Source organism: Juglans microcarpa x Juglans regia, chromosome 1D (genome assembly GCF_004785595.1).
Source record: "Juglans microcarpa x Juglans regia isolate MS1-56 chromosome 1D, Jm3101_v1.0, whole genome shotgun sequence".
Taxonomy (NCBI): Eukaryota; Viridiplantae; Streptophyta; class Magnoliopsida; order Fagales; family Juglandaceae; genus Juglans; species Juglans microcarpa x Juglans regia.
The window spans coordinates 35,762,317-35,781,382 of NC_054594.1; the positions used below are offsets into that span (position 1 = coordinate 35,762,317).

The window sequence follows — 19,066 nt, forward strand, 5'->3', positions numbered from 1 at the left end:
ACACCACAAATAATATTTAAAGTTAGAAAACTATTTAAACTTCTACTATTGAATTATGTCAAATCCAACACCCTGCCCAGCATAACCAGCAAATCTTCTAAAGCTTATTCTTTTGTATTTAAGCTAACTTCAATATCAGCTACCCAACATATCGAATTCACATAATGGTTACTCCACTTAAATCATACAACTGTGGATTAGCATGGTCTAGTAGAGTTTTAATTTCTTAATCGTCATACAATATGAGTCTACAATGAATTAGATGTTGTAATGTAATACTTACAAAGTAGACTGTGGATTTGGAGGCTTTTCCATTGTCAGAAATGAACACGTGGAGTGGAGATTGCCAAAAGTGTGGAATTGTCTCGTTGAAGATCTTTTAGTGCAATCAAAGTATGATATTCTTTATTACACTATATTTTAATAATATTCTTATATTGATGCCATATAGACTATGCTAGTTGTTTTAAAGGTTCTTTATCGTCGAAAAAGAATACCTAGAATGGAGATTGCCAGAAGTCTAAAATTCTCTCGTCCAAGATCTTTCGGTGCAACCAAGGTATGGGTTTCTTTATTACGCTACATTTTAATAATATTATTTTGCTAGTTTTTATTCTATGTTCATATATTGGTGTGATATTGACTATGCTAGTTGTTCTTGTGTTCTTTACTTTTTCACTCAACGATTCTCACTAGTGCTTAGCTATTTTGGAGTATGCAATTTGCATTATCGCAAATGCAGAAAATAATACTATGATTGAGGTGAGTTTGTCTATAAATATTTATATAAATATAGCACATATTTTTAAATAGAAATAGCTTAAGGTCAATTGCCTTTTATTGACCCACAACAACTCACTTCTTTACCTCCTTCTCTTCACACTTTTCCCTTTCTTCCTTGTCTTCCTTTTCTCCTTGTCTTCCTCTGCTTCCTTATCTTCCTTTTCTCCCTGTCTTCCTCTGCTTCCTTGCCTTCTTCCTTGTACAAAAGAAACTAAAACTCTACTAACCCCAAGCAGTTGGCCCAAGTGGTGAAGGCCTTGGTCTTAGGGTATCACTCTCTTCAAGGTCCAAGGTTCAACACCTTATGGGTGCAAACAATCCTTTGGGGTCACACCCTTTAGTGAAAAGTCAAGCAAATTAACCAGTTTCGTGTAAGTAAACTTTCGAGGGTACGATACACGGGACCGAGGTTTACTCTGCGGGGTGGATACGAAGAGCCCTGCCTTAGAGAGGTTCCCCGACATAAGGACTCTACTAGACCATGCCAATCCACAGTTGTATTATCCAAGTTGAGTAAACTGGGCAAGAGGTGTTGAAGTCGCCTTAAATACATTAGTAGATTTCCTGGTTATGCTGGTTAGGTGGTGTTGGATTTGTCATAATTCAATAGTAGAGTTTTATTAAATAGATTTCTAACTTTAAATATTATTTATGGTGTCGGCGTTGATTTTGAAACTAAATATTATTTGTTGTGGTGGAGGTGTGACTATAGTGATGTACTTTTATATTCGGTATTGTTTGTGTTGGTGGTGATGCTATGGAACCTTGGCGGTGAGTTTGTTGTTTCACTATTGTTCATGGTTGTGGATTTGTGTTTTTTTTTTTATCTATGTTGTTCTTCTACTTTTATATCATAGTTTGTTTGGTGTAATATTTCTAATTTGAGCCATCAAAAGATTTGATTAAAAAATAAGAACGATGTTTGATATCAAGAATCAATGATCATTAAAGCATAAAGGAATAAATAAATCTATACATGTATTGCACCAAAAAAAGAACTAGAAAAAGAGGAAAATGGAAGAATAAGAAGAATTCGAATATGAATAAGAGGAAGAGGAAGAGGAAGAGGAAGAGGAAGAGGAGGACGAGAAAGAGGAAGGCAAGAAAGAAGAGGAATATGAGAAGAAGAGAAAGACGAGGACGAAAAGGAACAAAGAGAAAAGGGTGAGGAGGAGGTGAAGAAGCGTGTCGTTGTGGATTAATAAAAGGTTTTAGCCATTGACCTCGTAAGCTATTTCTATTCATAAATATGTGCCATATTTATATAAATGTTTATAGATAAATTCACCTCAATCATAGTATTATATTCTGCATGAGGATTAACGTAAATTGCGTACTCCAAAATAAAACCTAAACACTAGTCAAAGCCATCATAAGAGTTGAGTGAAAAAGTGAAAACACGAAAACAACTAGCATAGTCTATATAATTCGCTATATTTTAATAATATTTTAATATTTATATCATATAGACTATGCTAGTTGTTTATATATCACACCAATATAATAATATAGAGAAAAAGAACCTATCAAAAAAATATTACTAAAATATTACGTAATAAAGAAACTCATACCTTGATTGCACAGAAATATCTTCAACAAAAAAGTTTTAGATTCTTGGCAATCTCCAGTCTAAGTATTCTCTTCCGACGGTAAATGCTATAAAACAACTAGCATAATCTATATGACATTAGTATAAGAAATATTTTTAAAATATAGTGTAATAAGGAATATCATACCTTGATTACACTCAAAGATCTTCAACGAGAGAGTTTTATAATTTTGGAATTCTCCACTCTAAGTCTTCTTTTTGAACAGTGGAAAACCCAATAAATCCATAGCCCGCTCAATAAATATTACATTCCAACCGTTAATTCATTGTATAATCATATTCTGTGACGATTAAAAAACTAAAACTCTACTAGACCATGCTAATCCACAGTTTTACATCCAAGTGGAGTAAACATTATGTGAGTTTAATATTATGGGCAGGTGGTGTTGAAGTCACCTTAAATACATATCGAGAGAATAAGCTTTAGTAGATTTGCACGTGGTCTTAGATTCGTCATACTTTAATAGTAGAGTTTAAATATATTTCTAGCTTTAAATATTATTTATGTTGCTAGCGTTGATTTTGAAAATATTAATATTATTTGTTGTGATAGTGGTGTGACCATAGTGGTGTACTTTGATATTAGGTATTGTTTGTAGTGGTGATGATGCTATGAAACCATGTTTTGAATGTTCATGATTGTCAATTGCTAGTATTCGTTTTGTCTATGTTTTCTTTTTCTATTTTTTATATCATAGTTGGTTTTGTGTACATTGCTAATCTGAGCCATCAAAAGATTTGACTAAAAAATAAGAACGCGTTGTTTGAAATCAACATTAAATGATCGTTAAAGCATAATGAAATAAATAAATCTATACATGTATTGCGCCAAAAGAAGATCTTGAACGGGATTGTTCCATCCTTTCAACAAAGAAATGAGAAAGAAGAAGAAGAAGAAGAAGAGGAAGAGGAAGAGGAAGAAGAAGAATAATAAGAATAAGAATAAGAATAAGAGAAAGAGGAAAAGGAAGAGGAAGAGGGGGGCAAGAAAGAGTGGAAGAAGAAAGGCAAAGAATTAAGCAGGAAGAAAAGGGAAAAGGGTGAAGAGAAGGAGGAGGATGTGAAGAAGCGAGTAATTTGTGGAGGAAGAGAAGGCTATAACCATTGACCTCCTAAATTATTTCTATTCAAAGATATGTGCAATATTTATATAAATATGTATAGATAAATTCACCTCAATCATAGTATTATATTAGGGATGAACGATAATGCAAATTGCGTACTCCAAAATAAATATCTAAGTACCAGTGAGAGTCATCATAAGAGTTAAGTAAAAAATAATGAACACGAAAACAACTATCATTGTCTACATCACACCAAATAAGAATATAGAAAGAAAACCTATCAAAAGAATATTATTAAAACCTAGCGTAATAAAGAACCTTGTACCGAAAGATCTTGGACGAGAGAGTTTTAGACTTTTGGCAATTTTACCTTAATAAAGAATATCATACCTTAATAGTACTAAAAGATCTTCAACGAGAGAGTTTCACACTTTTGGCAATCTCCACTCTAATTACTTGTTTCTGATAATGGAGAACCCTTTAAACCCACAGCTCACTCCATAAAGTATTACATTATAATCTCTAATTCATTGTACTCATATTGTATGACAACTAAGAAACTGAAATTCTACTAGACCATGCTAATCCACAGTTGTATCATCCAAGCGGAGTAAACATTACATGAATTCGATATGTTGGTGTTGGATTCGTCGCCTTCAGTATTAGCTTTAATTAGATTTATAGCTTTAAATATTATTTATAGTGTTGGTGTTGATTTTGAAACTATTAATATTATTAGTTATGGTAATGGTGTGGCCATAGTGGTATACTTTGATATTGGGTATTGCTTGTTGCGGTGGTGATGTTGTGGAACCATGGTGGTGACTTGTAGTTTTAAAGATTGTTCATGGTCAAATATTTCGTTTTGTCTAAGTTTTTTTTTTTTTTTTTTTTTTTGTATCATCATTTGTTTACTGTACATTACTGATATGAGCCATCAAAAGATTTGATTAAAAAATAAGAATGCGTTGTTTGATGCCAACATTAAAAGATCATTAATGCATATTGGAAATAATAAATCCATACTTGTATTGCACCGAAAGAAGATCTTAAATGAGGTTGTTCCGCCCTTTAAAAAAAATGAAGTACGAAAAGAGAAAGATGAAATACAAGAAGAGAAGGAGGGAGGAGGAGGATGAGAAAGAGAAATAAGACAAGGAACCAGAGGAAGATGAGGAGAAGACGAAGACAAAAAGGAAAAGGGCAAAGATAGGGAAAGGAAGAGGCAAAGAAGCAAGTCATTGTGGGGCAATAAAAGGCTATAATCATTTGACTTCCTAAGCAATTTCTATTTATAAATTTCTCCCATATTTATATAAACATTTATAGATAAATATGACTATACGAATTTAAAGGCCTCAAATAAAAGAGAGATTAGGCACATGACATGATTGTGCATGAAAAAAATCTCAACAAGAATTAGAATTTTTTGAAGTTCTATGTATAATGTTTGTGTATAATGTTTGAGGCGTTTATTTCCTTGATTGTGAGTATAATTGAAATCCCCTCAATTGCTTTCTAATACCATTTACAGATTAAAACACATGCATATAGTGTAAAGGTTGATGTAAATGTGTCATGTACTATCACTACACGAATGTGTCATATTTGGCTGCGAAGCCAAGTGTATCCATTGTGTATGGACATTTTTTTTGTTGGGTCATCCTTTGAACCATTATCCAATTTGTAGTTGTGGTGCTCCACAAATTAGGTGATTAAGAACCATCCCGTCTTAGAAATTCTGGCCTGCGGGATGTCCAAATCTGGGTTTAACTCGGACATAGATGCCATAATTTTTTGCAGCTCTGATGGCTCTGAATTCAAAGGGATCAGTTTAATCTTCTTAGTAACGCAAAAGTATTTCTGATTAGAAGACTTTTAAGTCTAGTACTTAAATCAAAGTAATTAGAAATTAGCCGATGATCAGTATTATTATATATATGTACACCTTTTTCAACTCATGATCATGCATGTGACCCAACCTTGTTGTCAATTATTCACAAAAAATCCTGACAATTAGATAATTAATTAATCAGTTCTGCTACAGGTACCCGTCTTCGGGTACCCGTAGCGGAATCGCTGACGTGGCTAACGCCACGTCAGCGATTATTATATTAAAAAAAAAAAAAAAAAAAAGAAAAGGGCGGAAAGGCCTCGTTTCAGAGTGCCATTTTGATTTCAGAAACCATTTTTGCCGAGCCAAATGCTGTGGGTTCATCGTTCTCCAGATTGTTCCGAAACCATTTTGCGCTGAAAGGGAAAATCCGTTCGTCGATCTTCATCGCGTTCAAGTGAGTGCCGTCGGACCTAGAAACCATTTTGGGCTCTGAGAAAAAGAAAAGCAGGTTCGTCTTCTTCGTCGTGAAGGTGCCTCTAGTTTATGGTTTAATTTTTTTTTTCTTCATCTTTGGCATCACCGGCTCCATCACCGTCTACTAGTACTGGTATTCCTCTTGGGTGTCTGAAGAAAAGAGACCCAATGATGCACAGTGGATATCAGCTTGCTCTGTCTCAAGAAATGCTAGTCTGAATAGCAGCTGATCTTCTTCTTTCTTCTTTATCATAAATAAATAGAACATAAATAAATAGAACACCTACGGAGATTGAATGTAATGTTTTCTTTGTTATAAATTATGTTGTCACATTCCTATTGGTGGTTTTCATATTCATTGTTTTTTTGTAGTAGATGTGTTTGTTGTTATGCCACGCTTATGGACGCACAACCATTAACTTCTTCCTTTTGTCCGGAACATGATTATTGGTCCTTAGCTCATATTGTATTGGCCAGCTTGGCCACGTTGATGAAATATGGTAGAATTTGCAAGAGTGGAGTATTTCAAGGGACCTGTATTTTGAAGCTTTAATTTGCAATATGGTTTTGTAAGAATTGCTAATACATGTTTGCTTTTGGGATTGTTAAAAGAAATCATTTTTAATTATCTAATTCAATAATCAGAAAAATATCTCAATTGTTTTTGATTGGTTGGATGGAAAATATGTCAATTTCACATGATTGAAGCTTAATCATCACAAGACTCGAGCCCATGCCCTAACACTTGCAACACTCACCCAAAAACATGGCACACCTCTTATGCATGCAAGTCATAATGCACACCTCTACTGTAATTACCTTCTTATGCACAGTGAAAATTTGTTATTAGCATATATTGTTTGGGCAAATTCCTAATAAGACATTGAATGTCGCTAACTTTAGTATTAGACTACATTAATGCAATCCTCTAAATATTTCTATATTTGACCACAATGGACAAGAATACAAGCCTAATTGCAATTTGCTTTCTCCTCTTGCAAAATCCTTTTTTTATTTTTTATTTTTAAGAAAATCTTAGAGAATGGATGTATTTGCATTATTTCATACTAAAAAGGATTATGAGAATTCTTAAGTGGGACTAGGACTACAAGAGTTACCTTCCCTAACCGAGGTCCGGTTAAGAGTTCCAAGTTCAATTTGTATTCACTCCCGAGTAGAAGTGCAGGGAAGTATGCGCAGTTAAATACCAGAAAATCACACAAAAGATACTCTGCGTGTGAGATTGATACTACCAAGGTGCCTTTCGTATGTGAGAGAATGATTTGGGCCTGACCCTTTTGATTTTCTCCAATGAAATCATCAATAAGTGAGTAAAACTCTTACTTGCAAATAATGACAAGCTTAGCTGTCTAGATGGTCCAACTTAGCATGCGGAAATTTGAAATTTTATTTGTTCTATTCTGCATATATGCAAGTCATAATGACAATGAGAAGATAAAACTTTGCAGTTTTGTGGCTAAGTATTTTTTTTATGAAGTAATTGATTGTGGAATTATGCAGTTCATCTCTTCTCGGCATGGGAAAATGGGAAGAATACTCATCTCCTCAAATACCATCTAGCTCAAATCCCCCAACCGCTGTATGTTATATTTTTTTCAATGTTGCTTTATTTCTGTGTTGAGTTGATATTTATTTTCAAAATACATAAATAACTTGTGTAATTATGTTAGGATATACCATCAAGTAACCGGTACTTTGTAGATTACACCAGTCCCGATTACTACGGACCACTTCCTGCGTGGGCAATGCCTTTTCCGCCATATCCTGATGGCGGGCAAGATCCAAGAAACATTCAAGTGGTGATTAAATTGGCTTATTGTTTTTTTGTTTGTATAAGTTGGCCCTTTTTTTTAGTTTAATGTCATTGATTTGTCAATTTCACATGGCAGAATGTTAGTGACCCGACTCCTCTCATGACTACATATTCCGCCACGAGTGAAAGAGTTGATATAGAGGAACCACCTAAATGTAGAGAAACTGATATTCCATGTACCTCTGAAAGAGTTGAAGAAAGCAAAGAAGATAGACTAAATTCAGAAGAAACTGAGGATGAGATTGCCGGGACACCACATTTGTCGGATGAAGTTGTGGTGATCCGATTCAAGAGCCAAGTTCGAGAATGGAGTTTAATACTTTTGAAGAATTAATGGTCTATTATAAGCAGTATGGTAAGAAAAGCGGGTTTGGGGTAATGATAAGACTGATAAAGGAGATGATGGAACTGTCCGATATGTCACTCTTGGTTGTGCCCGTGGTGGGAAGGCTCGGAATAGGACATTGAATGTCGCTAGACCACGTCCAACAGGAAAGACAGAATGTAAGGCAAAGATTAATGCCTTAAAAGTTGATAGAAATTTCCGTTGACAACAATGAATAATACCCATAACCATGACCTTAGTCCAAATAAGGCTCACTTCTTTCGATGTAATAGAGAAGTGAGTGACTCTGTAAAAAGAGTCCTAGATATAAACGACATGGCTGGTATTCGAATGAATAAGAGTTTCGGATCTCTCGTTGTTGGCGCTGGTGGATTCGAGAACCTCCCATTTTTAGAAAAGGATTGTCGTAATTATATCGACAAGGCAAGACATCTAAGGCTTGGTAAAGGTGGTGCAGGAGCGCTTCAAGAGTATTTTTGTAGGATGCAGTACAAAAATCCTGGTTTCTTTGCACTGATGGATTGGGATGATGAGGGGAGGTTAAGGAATGTCTTCTGAGCAGACCCTCGTAGTAGGGCAGCCTACCAATACTTCGGTGATGTGGTGACATTCGACACTACATACCTGACGAATAGGTATGGGATGCCCTTTGCACCATTTGTTGGTGTAAACCACCATGGGCAATCAATTCTGTTGGGAGCAGGGTTGATTTTCAGTGAGGATACAGAGACTTTTGTCTGGTTATTCCAGACGTGGTTGAAGTGTATGGATGGTATCGCTCCAAAAGCTATTATCACCGATCAAGACAGAGCGATGAAAAATGCAATAGCTATTGTTTTTCCTGAAAGCCGACATCGACTTTGTTTGTGGCATATACTGAAAAAAGTGCCCGAGAAGCTGTCCTCCTATGCTTCGTACAAAAGTGGGATGAAGAATGCATTGATGAAATGTGTGTATGACACGCATACTATTGACGAGTTTGAGAAATCTTGGGATGAGTTAATCGATACTTACCACTTGCATGATAATGTCTGGCTGAAAAGTTTATACACTGAGCGTGAGTATTGGGTGCCGGCTTTCTTGAAAGACTGTTTTTGGGCTGGGATGAGTACAACGCAGCGCAATGAGAGCATGAATGCTTTTTTCGATGGTTACGTTCATGCTAAGACAAACTTGAAAGAGTTTGTCGATCAGTTTGATAGTGCGTTGAAAACAAAAATTGAGAGTGAAAATAATGCAGACTTCCACTCATTTAGCGTTACCATTCCTTGCATATCTAGATCTCCTATCGAAAAGAGATTTCAAGAGTTGTACACAAATGCTAAATTTAGGGAAGTTCAGATGCAACTTACCGGTATTATCGATTTGGATCCAGAGTTACTTAAGAGGGATGGTGCAGTAAAGACCTATCTGGTAGAGGACGAAGTTCGTGTGGAAGAGTTCAGTAAGTTGGTTACGTTTTCTGTGGACTTCAATGAGGAAGATGCAGATGTTAAGTGTTCATGTGGTTAATTTCAGATGAGGGGTATACTATGTCGGCACATTCTCGCTGTATTTAAGTGTAATGGGAGAAAATCCCTGCCAGAGAAGTATATTTTAGACCGATGGAGAAAGGATATCAAAAGGAGATACACGTTAATCGATAGCAGCTATGATGCAGGGGATCAGCGGCCAGATGCTTGCAGATATTCTAGTCTATTAAAAGTCTGTTATCAAATGATTACTTATGCAGCGGGTTCAAAAAAACATACTGAGGATGCAACACATAAGTTACATGCAATGATTGAATTATATAGTGAGAATCAAGAACCTCCATCAATTACCCTCACTGGTTCTAATGTTGGTTGTACTCAAAATGACACACTCACTGTGGGTAGTTCAAAACAAGTACTCAGTCCATTGGTTGTCAGAGGGAAAGGTAGACCCTCATCTCTTCGGAGAGCATCCAAGATGGAGAAAGAGATGCGGAAACTTAAAGGAAAGACAAAGAAAGCACCAGTAAACCAGAAACGTAAACAGGTGAATATTATTTTAGCTTTAAAAATATATTTGTAAGGCTAGGGATTTTTTATTACATGCAAAAACTTACGTTCTTGCCAATGCTACTTGTTTATTAGAGAGATGGAGGAGATACACCAGTGCCAGACACATGCAGGAATTTATTTGGCCCATCAGTGTTAGATATTTCCAATGTTGGTTATGTGCAATTATATTACTTTTGTTATATTTATACTTGAAATGTTATATTTATGTTTTTATTTGATTTTCATGTTTTTTTTTTTTTTTGGAAATCCAGCTTGTTCAAGACAAATCAGCTGTTATCATTGATGGAACCCAGATTGGACAAACAGTGGGTGGGAGTCAAGAAATTGTAATATTTCTTAACTTTTCATATGTCAATAGTAATATTGACATTATTCTAATCTATGCAAATTAATCCTTATAGGTTCAATTTGGGTTGGATGGATCACAACCTAGACAACTTGGATTGGATGATTCACAATTGGTTCAATCGTGGTTGGCGAGCCCAAGGAACTAATTCCAGGTACTACAAGCGAAGGATATAGATAAAGTAATAAATGATCCGTGTTACAACCTCATATGGAATCTGTTTTGTTATCGTACTAGAGAGTCAAGTTAATAAATGATCTGTTTTGATACATTCATTTCTTTATTATTTCTTTTTATTGTGTCGGGGTACATTATTGTGGGGGTTGTCAGCGGGATCAAACTTGGTAGATGACAATAGCTCTACTGGTGGCAGTTTTAGTGGCAGTAGTTGCAGTACTACTCACATGAAAACTCATGGTTAGTTCCACAAATCTCACAGCACTGACCATGGTAGACTCCTTGTACTGAAAGTCTGAAATAGAGATGAGTTTTGGCGGGTAACGTTAGAATTTTGATAACTTCATCAAATATTTTGCACTGTACTTCCTTCTTTTCACCTATCTCAAGCACCTCTGGCTTATGTAATCAGGCACTAGCTTCTTTTCTTTCGTTTTTTAGCTTATTTCGTGTAATCAAAGTGAAGAAGAAGGTGGACCTTTAGCAGTCTGCTCTTGTTTGTCTAAGGGATCTTTGAAAGATTTGAAATAGAACTTTAGACCAGGTTATAGAATGATTTTAGTATCGACTTTCGTACTATGCTAATATTTATATCAATTACATTGGGAATATCTATATCAATTATATTAATTCCTTTATTTTTATCTTACTTCACATGCAGGAAACATTGGGGTTTATTGGTAGAAACATTGGTGAAGGATTTTCAAGAGCTGAAATGATATGATGGATTAGTCATTTTTTGTTTCTTGGTAGAAACATTAGTGATTTTTGTAAGTTTATCATGTTCTACTTAGTGGTGATATGGCATGTAAGATCTTATGTTGGTTGTTTTTTTGTAAGTTGTAAATGTAATTTTTTTGGAAATCTTGACAAAAGATACAAGATTGTTGGCAATGGTTTTTTGTGTAGTTGGAACAAATCATAACATTATTTTGATTTGTTATGATAGTTTTTCTTCCAAGAATGCGCATGGTTGAATTATTTACTGGATTGATTATTTTAGTACCTACTGGTATGCAGTTTTAGTACCTATCTAAGCCAAAGCTACGGCAATCCCGTGGGAACCAGATACCACCATTCATTCTGATCTAGTTGTCAATAAGTTCTCTAAGAGAATTGCCTACTTTCTCATTTTTTTACAGCTTCAAACCAGTCGTAAGATTTTCTATTTCTATTATGTATTGTTTCATCTTACATAAGTGATTTGCAAGCTATTACTCTAATTAATAATTTGGGCGCAGGACTCTGAAGAGGCCACTCAGTTTGGGTATTAGTCACATATGGAATTGGACATATTATTGTGACTATACGCTGCAATTGGACCACTCAGTTTGCGGGGCAATTTATTTGTGACTGGAGTGTTATTTGGTTGGCTCATCCCTTTTGTGTGCAGCATTCAACTTTGTCCAATTATCCAAAAAATAAATAAGCACAAATTAAATATACACTATATACAATCAGACTAAAATACTCCACAAGTCATTAACATAAAAAAAAAATGCAATTAGACTATACAATTAGACTAAGTTCTAACATCACCAACCAACATATAAACAACTTAAATATACATAGCAACTAACTGCTAACACTATTTGTAAGTTTATCACTTATTTACAAGACAAGTAACATGCTACAACAAATGCGGCAGCTCAATACACCCGGAGTAGTGTGCGTGAGTGTCTGATTTCAGCTTCGCGTACAATAAGCGCCAACTCCTTCTTCACAACCTTTTCATTTCTATTGGATAGTGCCATCTCTCTCATCTCGATGTCATCCGCTCTCCTACGGAGATCAATCTTGCTCTTTTCGATATCATCAAGTATCTTCTCCAACTCTTTCTTGGCTCTTAACAGTTCATTGTGAGTTTCTCTTAGATCGGACTTTCTGTATTGATCCTCCTCTACCCACTTGAAATACTTACAATATGGTAATCCCTAATTATTTTAAACATATTTTAGAAACATGTTAGATGCACATAATATTTAAATTTTTTATTAAACATGAATGTAGTTACCTTTGTGTTGTAGTTAGGACACCCTAAGAAGGGTCGCTCTGGATTTCTTGTAGTAGATAAGTATCTTAGTTGGGCTTCAATTTCACAGAAGCATAATAGTTGACCCAGACTTCGTTTACCAGAAGATGAAGAAGAGTCCGTTGTGGATGATGAGATATTCTTAAACTTAAGGTGAATAAGAAACAAAAGGAAAATGAACAATCAAGAACAAAACTAAACTTTCAGCATCTTCTTTAAAAGACTATCAACTATCAAGACAATTTAAAGTCTCCACACATTTAAACTAAACAAATCTTACTCTCCAAACATTTAATAAGATATTCTACATGTTGGACCTTACAAATAATTAAAGTCTTCCTCTTCCCATCATAACCTAGATTCCTTAACCACCAAAACCTAGATTTAATTTGGTATCATTTGCTCCTATATGTGAGACGAGACAAACCTAGTTTCAAAATCTGAGACATGATGCTTATGAATATCAATCACACAATGCTTATGAAAACAGCACACAAACCCATCCTAGTAACATTGTAACACATGTCTTGCAAAAGAAATTATATAGTCAAGATAAAACACAACTAAGATCAGATGACGGAATTAAATTCTTCCTTGATACTCCTCAATCTAAGTTTGAAAAGCTGATGTATAATTTAAAACCATAATAAAGATATGACATAACATCTATTACTTATCATCCAGAAAAACAATCCTAGTAACATTGTAACACATGTACAAATAAAGAAATGATTAGTCAAGATAAAAGTCTCAATCTAAGAACAGATGAAGGAGACAGAAAAATTCTGCTCGTACATCTATTACTTATCATCCAGAAACAGCACACACAATCCTTCACCTACTCCTTTTTCAATCCCCCAATACTTTCAATGTTTTTGGGATCCAGCACATTTTTTTCCTTTTTGATTTTCCTACCAAAATAAAGATCATACCTAAGTGAAAATGCCTTCATTTTAGTTTTTTTTTTTTTTTTAGATCAATCGTGCCTACTGCTACTCAAACTGAAGGAGACAAAGAAACAACCACGGTAAATGAACAATCAATAATTGATAAACGAAAAAAAAACAGAGTATTTATATTTTTCTTATCGATTAGGGCTAGGGTTTCGAATCTACAAGTATTTCAAAATAATTTGCAATTTTGAGTCTAAATCAAGTGCTATTTCGAAATCCACATGAATTTCGAGATCTCCCATTATGGTTAGGGTTAGGGTTCGGGTTAGGGAAAGGGTTAGGGTTAGGGTTAGGGTTAGGGTTCGGGTTAGGGTTAGGGTTTTCACTTATTCAAGAATCATGTGTAATCTGCCGATTTGGTGATTTTGGAAAAATCGAAATCATCTATTCAATAAAGAAACCCAATGGGAGATTCGGTTGTGGTCATGCGAATCGATAGATACAATCAAGATGACAAAGAGAGTACCTCCCTTTGTGTATCGTCTTCCTGCACGTCGGTGGGGACGTCGCTCAACTGAGCTGAAGAAGATGACCACCCTCCGTGAATCGTCGTCTTCGTTGCTTGCTTGGGAAGGTTCCCATGTTCCGTGCGGGATTCCATGGTCTTCGTGGCTGAACTGAAACTAAGGGGAGGTCATCTTCGGGTTTGAAACGGCTTCGTCGTTTCGAGTGTCTTGTCCATTTGAACGAGCACGTGTGATTATTAAAATGAAACTGCACCATTTTAATAATTCCACGTGGACTCCCGGGTACGCGGGGGTGCCCCTCCCGTGTACAAGCAGCATTTTTGTTAATTAATTAAAGCTGAAACTGCATGCTGCACATTCATTAATTTGCATATATACATGAATACCATTTTCACTATTTGATCAGCTAATAATATGCTTTAACTGCTTTATTCTATAATTAGTAATTCCAATATTCATGCGATCACCTGGGTTATATAACTATATATATTTGTAGTGATGATTCGTAGGGGCACCTAGATAGCTAGCTAGCGCCCTCGCTCTTTAATTATGTAAATGTTATATACATGCATGCAAGTCTCCCTGCTAGTTTTTATGTATCTAGTACTGTAAAAGGGTGGGGTAGAGTACTAGAATCATAGCCTCCTGGATGAACTTGGTCAAAATTTTCTGCTTGTGAAAAGTTAAGATCGTTGCACTGAAATATTTTTATAGCAATGTACAGTAGTGAAGTTTATTTTGTTATAACGGTTTTTTTTGTCTTTTGTGTATCATTGCTAGCTAGATTGGAGTTGGAGAGATTGAAATATCAAATATGCTTCAATTTTCTATAAGGGCATTGATGCAGTCTTGTTGAAGCTGTTTACCCACCCCTGATGCCCATGTGCATATTGAAATAGAGATAATTTTTAAAGATAGAGGAGCAGGACAATTGATAAATATTGAATGAATGTACACATTTTCAGATGATGTTTAGAAGCATAATGTGTTCTTAATATTTAGTACTGTGTTGTAGGTTTTGGATTCCAATTGGTCCACCCTAGTGTTATAGTCCATAACTACATTAATGTGAATTCTATGTAACTAACTTTGGATGAATGAATGTCTTCGATTTATTAAATTAGATGAAAATGTTTCCTATTTCTAAAGTACAGTTTATTTTATTAACACATAATTTATCTTATGGCTCTGAGATAAGATAAATTATGTGTTACTAAGATAAACATTAAAATTTGTATAGAAGTGGGACAATGAAGTCCAGCCAAAAGGGTGAAGGAAAAAAAATGAAACAAAGCTGCTTTGCGGCGAAATTCGAACTCGCTGGGAAAAAGCAAATGTACTGGAAGACAATATTAGCGGTGATTAGTAATCAAAAAAAATAATTCTATTCTGGCGATTTATATGTGCTGAATATATGCGTGACTACCTTGAACATAATATACCAACAACCAAAAAACTCACCACGATTAATTTTTTGCGGTGGCATGCTAGTTTTTGCGGCGATTTAATGTCCGTTGGGAATACATTCAACCGCAACGAAAATTAAGATCGTTGAAAAAGGTTGGCAATATTTGTAGCGATTTTTTTAGTATTTGCGGCAATAAATATCGCCGTAAATTGTAATAATACTGATAAGATCTTAATATCGTTGGGAAAAAGAAAACCATTTGCGGCGATTTATGGAGTATCTCCGACGATTTTTATTGTTGCCTTTGCTTTTTCCCAATGATTTTGGGGCAAACGGATACCACCTCTTCCGACGGTTTTTTAGTGCTTTTCCGACGAAAAAAAATGACCACTAAAAAGTGGCTTTCTCAGCGATTTTTGCTTGTCGCTACAGTAATTCAGAAATGGCATATTTATTTCGTCGACAGAGCAACGATTATAAAATCGCTAGAATTGATCAAATGCAGTTAGGTTATTTACGACGATTTTGAGTGCTAAAAAAAATCTTTTTTCCTGTAATGTTTAGAGAAAATTAACAATATCGGAAAATATTTCAACTCACAAATATCAGAAAATTAACTTTAAATATTTAGAGAAAATATTTAAAATTAATTCACAGTTTATTCATGTTAATTCACCAATATTGAAAAGATTTTAGACAGTCGATTTGGATTGAGATATCATCTCAACTAATTTCATTATTATTCACAAATTTCAATTCATAAATCTCATTACAATTCATAAACTATTTCAACTCGTCTCATTTGTCAATGGAAACTTTTTCTCAAAAGAGAGATTTAAGAGAGATATATACGGAGAAAGAGTAGTATTGAACACTTCAATGGTTGTTTTTCAGCAAATTAATTGATTCTGCGTCATTCATGATGCAGAAACAAGTTATTTCATTCGTGTACGTCGTGTCCAACTTATTTGAAAAAAAAATTAATCTTAAAATTCCTTTATTTTAATTTGGTACGTAGGACGAGCAAGTAATTAAGTTTTTGTGTTTCATTTTCTTTTTGGTTGAAGTGAAGATGAAAAAATAACTTGTTGGATGGCTTTTCTTTCGTTCTGATGGACACTTTCTTATTATTCGATTCGATCGGCCCCATAATCATAAGCTTCCATAATAAATTAATTAAGAAGTTTGCCTCGCCCACTAATTAGCTTGTTTTGCCGGCAATATCATTTCCCATGAACTTTTGTTGTAGGAAAATTTTTTCACACGATTTACAACTAAATGCTATCATATTTGTCACGATAAATATAAAAATAAAAATTCCCCACAACTACTCTCGTCAGGAAAAAAAAAAAAAAAAAAAAAAAAAAAAAAAAAAAAAAAAAAAATCTATTTTAATTGGCTAACACGTGGAATAAAACACTATTTTGCCGATTATATTCCCCGAGCTTCCAACTACTGAAATCGATCGAAAAAGATTTTTTTCCACCAATTTCATGGTTCTTTTCTCCAAAATCTATCGCATGAAAAATCACATATATATATGATTTATCCCATACATATATATTATATATATATATGATGAGACAAGATAGCATAGTTTGCGAAGTCGCACGTGCTTGACAATTTCGGAGCTAATTAAATGGTACTGATCATCATTCTATAAGACCATTTTTTTAGGAGCAATATTTGTATTGACGATAGATTGATCGATATATGATGTCACGTTAACACACGTACGTACATATAGGGGTGTACATTTAAGCCGCTTACTCCACCCGACCCGGGAATTTTGAATTATCCGATCCGAAACGAAATGGTGCGAAACGGAAGAAGACTTCCGTTTGAATTCCGAATTGAGTCGGCTAAATCGGTTAGTACCCGATAACTGAACGATGTCGTTTTTCTTTTATCAAAAACACATTTTCTTCCAGACGCTAGCCCTCTCTCTCACACTCTGCCCTCTCACAGACTCGTACCCACCCTCTTAATGACTCTCACTCAACCTCTCCCAAACTTGCACTCAGCTGTCTCACAAACTCGCACTCAACCCTCATGCAGTCTCAGCCCTCTCAGTTCTCACTCTTGGTGTCTCAATCTCTCTCTCAGACATAAGATATGGATGATTTGAACCGTTAGAGTTCTTGAGTTTGGGTTTATCTTGGCTGTTGAACTTTTGGGTATTATGGGTTTCCGATTTATCTATTTTGGTTTTTGGTCTCCTTAGTTTTTTCGCAGCTAATACGGGGTTGTTCCTGATGGTGTCCTACTTTTTTTCTTTGTAGTGATGATTGTCGATTCGAGTATGTTTAGAAATTTAAACCCTACTCGTTGCTCCTTTGTTTTCTATTATCAAATTAAAATGAAACTCTCATTGAGCAAGTAAATAAGAACCAAAACAGGGGATTCTTAAAGAAAAAAATCATTATTGACTTTGCAACCCATAAGAGTGTTTAACATGATTGGTACGTGCTTAAAATCCTTGTTTTCACTGAAAAATAAAGCAGTCACTTGAAAGTTTTGATTTTAAAATAAAGCAGCCAAACCCCACTCGTTGAAGATGTTGGTAGACTTTGACTTGCTTTGGATGTTGTTGAGTTTGTTGCTTTGGAATTCCTTTAAGGGTTCTGTTTGGCATGTAGGAATTCCTTTAAGGGTTCTATTGTAAATGTGAAGGTACGGAGCATAATTCTTTGTTCCATGATAGAATTACCCATAATAGAATCATGAGCATTTTTTCTTTTTTGGGTAAGTAGAAATCATGAAAACCTATTATATGCATGACGGGCTCTCAAACTTCAAAGAATAAGGTGTGAGTAGGTAACTGTGTTTATCAAAGACAAAATATACCATAACTATTTTTTTCCTTACAAAAGGCTTAGATGTAATTTACACTGAAGCACATTATGCCTTTGCTGGCATTGACAAACCTGCCTTTAAGTTCAAGCTACGGTTTGGTGAATATAGCCCCAAATAAAGAAATCATCTTCCACTTTTTTTAGTAGTCTTTGGTGGAGAAGCTTCAAACTATAAAGTTCATACATTAATCCTCTTCCACTTTTTTTTTTCTCCTATCAAAATCATGAGCATCACGAAACCTTGGAAAGGAAAGTCTCTGAAATACTGCCAAACCACATCCATTCACACAATAATAACTACAAGTTCAAGGAATTCTGCAGTGACAATACTGTTGTAAAGCTATGAATGCAGATTCTACTAAAAAAAACTCTGACTGTGTTTGAGTGTTTAGAGAAAAAGCATTACCAAAACACAAACATCAGTATAGTTGCCACTGGAAAATGGCTCAGGCAAACAATTATATTGGAGCTCCCTAATATGCCTTCTTCCTTTCTATTGTAGTTGAATAATATTGGAATTATTAATTTATTACAACAACAATATGCGGCTGGCTTGTGGTATTGAATTACAACCTTATCTTTTTATATTGTAAACTGTAAAGTCTTGCTTCTTGGGAAGCATGATACTTGATCATATATATATATATATATATATATATATATATATATATTGACACATGTAATATATATTGATATATATTAATGATGCTTTATTTATCTCAAATTACAGTTATGGAACCTAGTGCTATTGTGCCTTTGTCAGGGTCTGAATCAATTCCTAGTGTAATTCATTTTGGATAGCTCTCTCCCTACAACTACTCATTCTCATGTTCGCC

At 34.8% G+C, this 19,066-nt stretch overlaps 1 long non-coding RNA gene across 1 annotated transcript; it reads left to right on the plus strand.

Moving 5' to 3' along the window:
• Positions 1-1,023: 1,023 nt before the first annotated feature.
• Positions 1,024-18,627, plus strand: LOC121266867. Its single transcript, XR_005940930.1, has 3 exons — positions 1,024-1,147; positions 2,841-2,844; positions 18,616-18,627. It is a non-coding gene; the product is annotated as an uncharacterized LOC121266867 (long non-coding RNA).
• Positions 18,628-19,066: the final 439 nt, after the last annotated feature.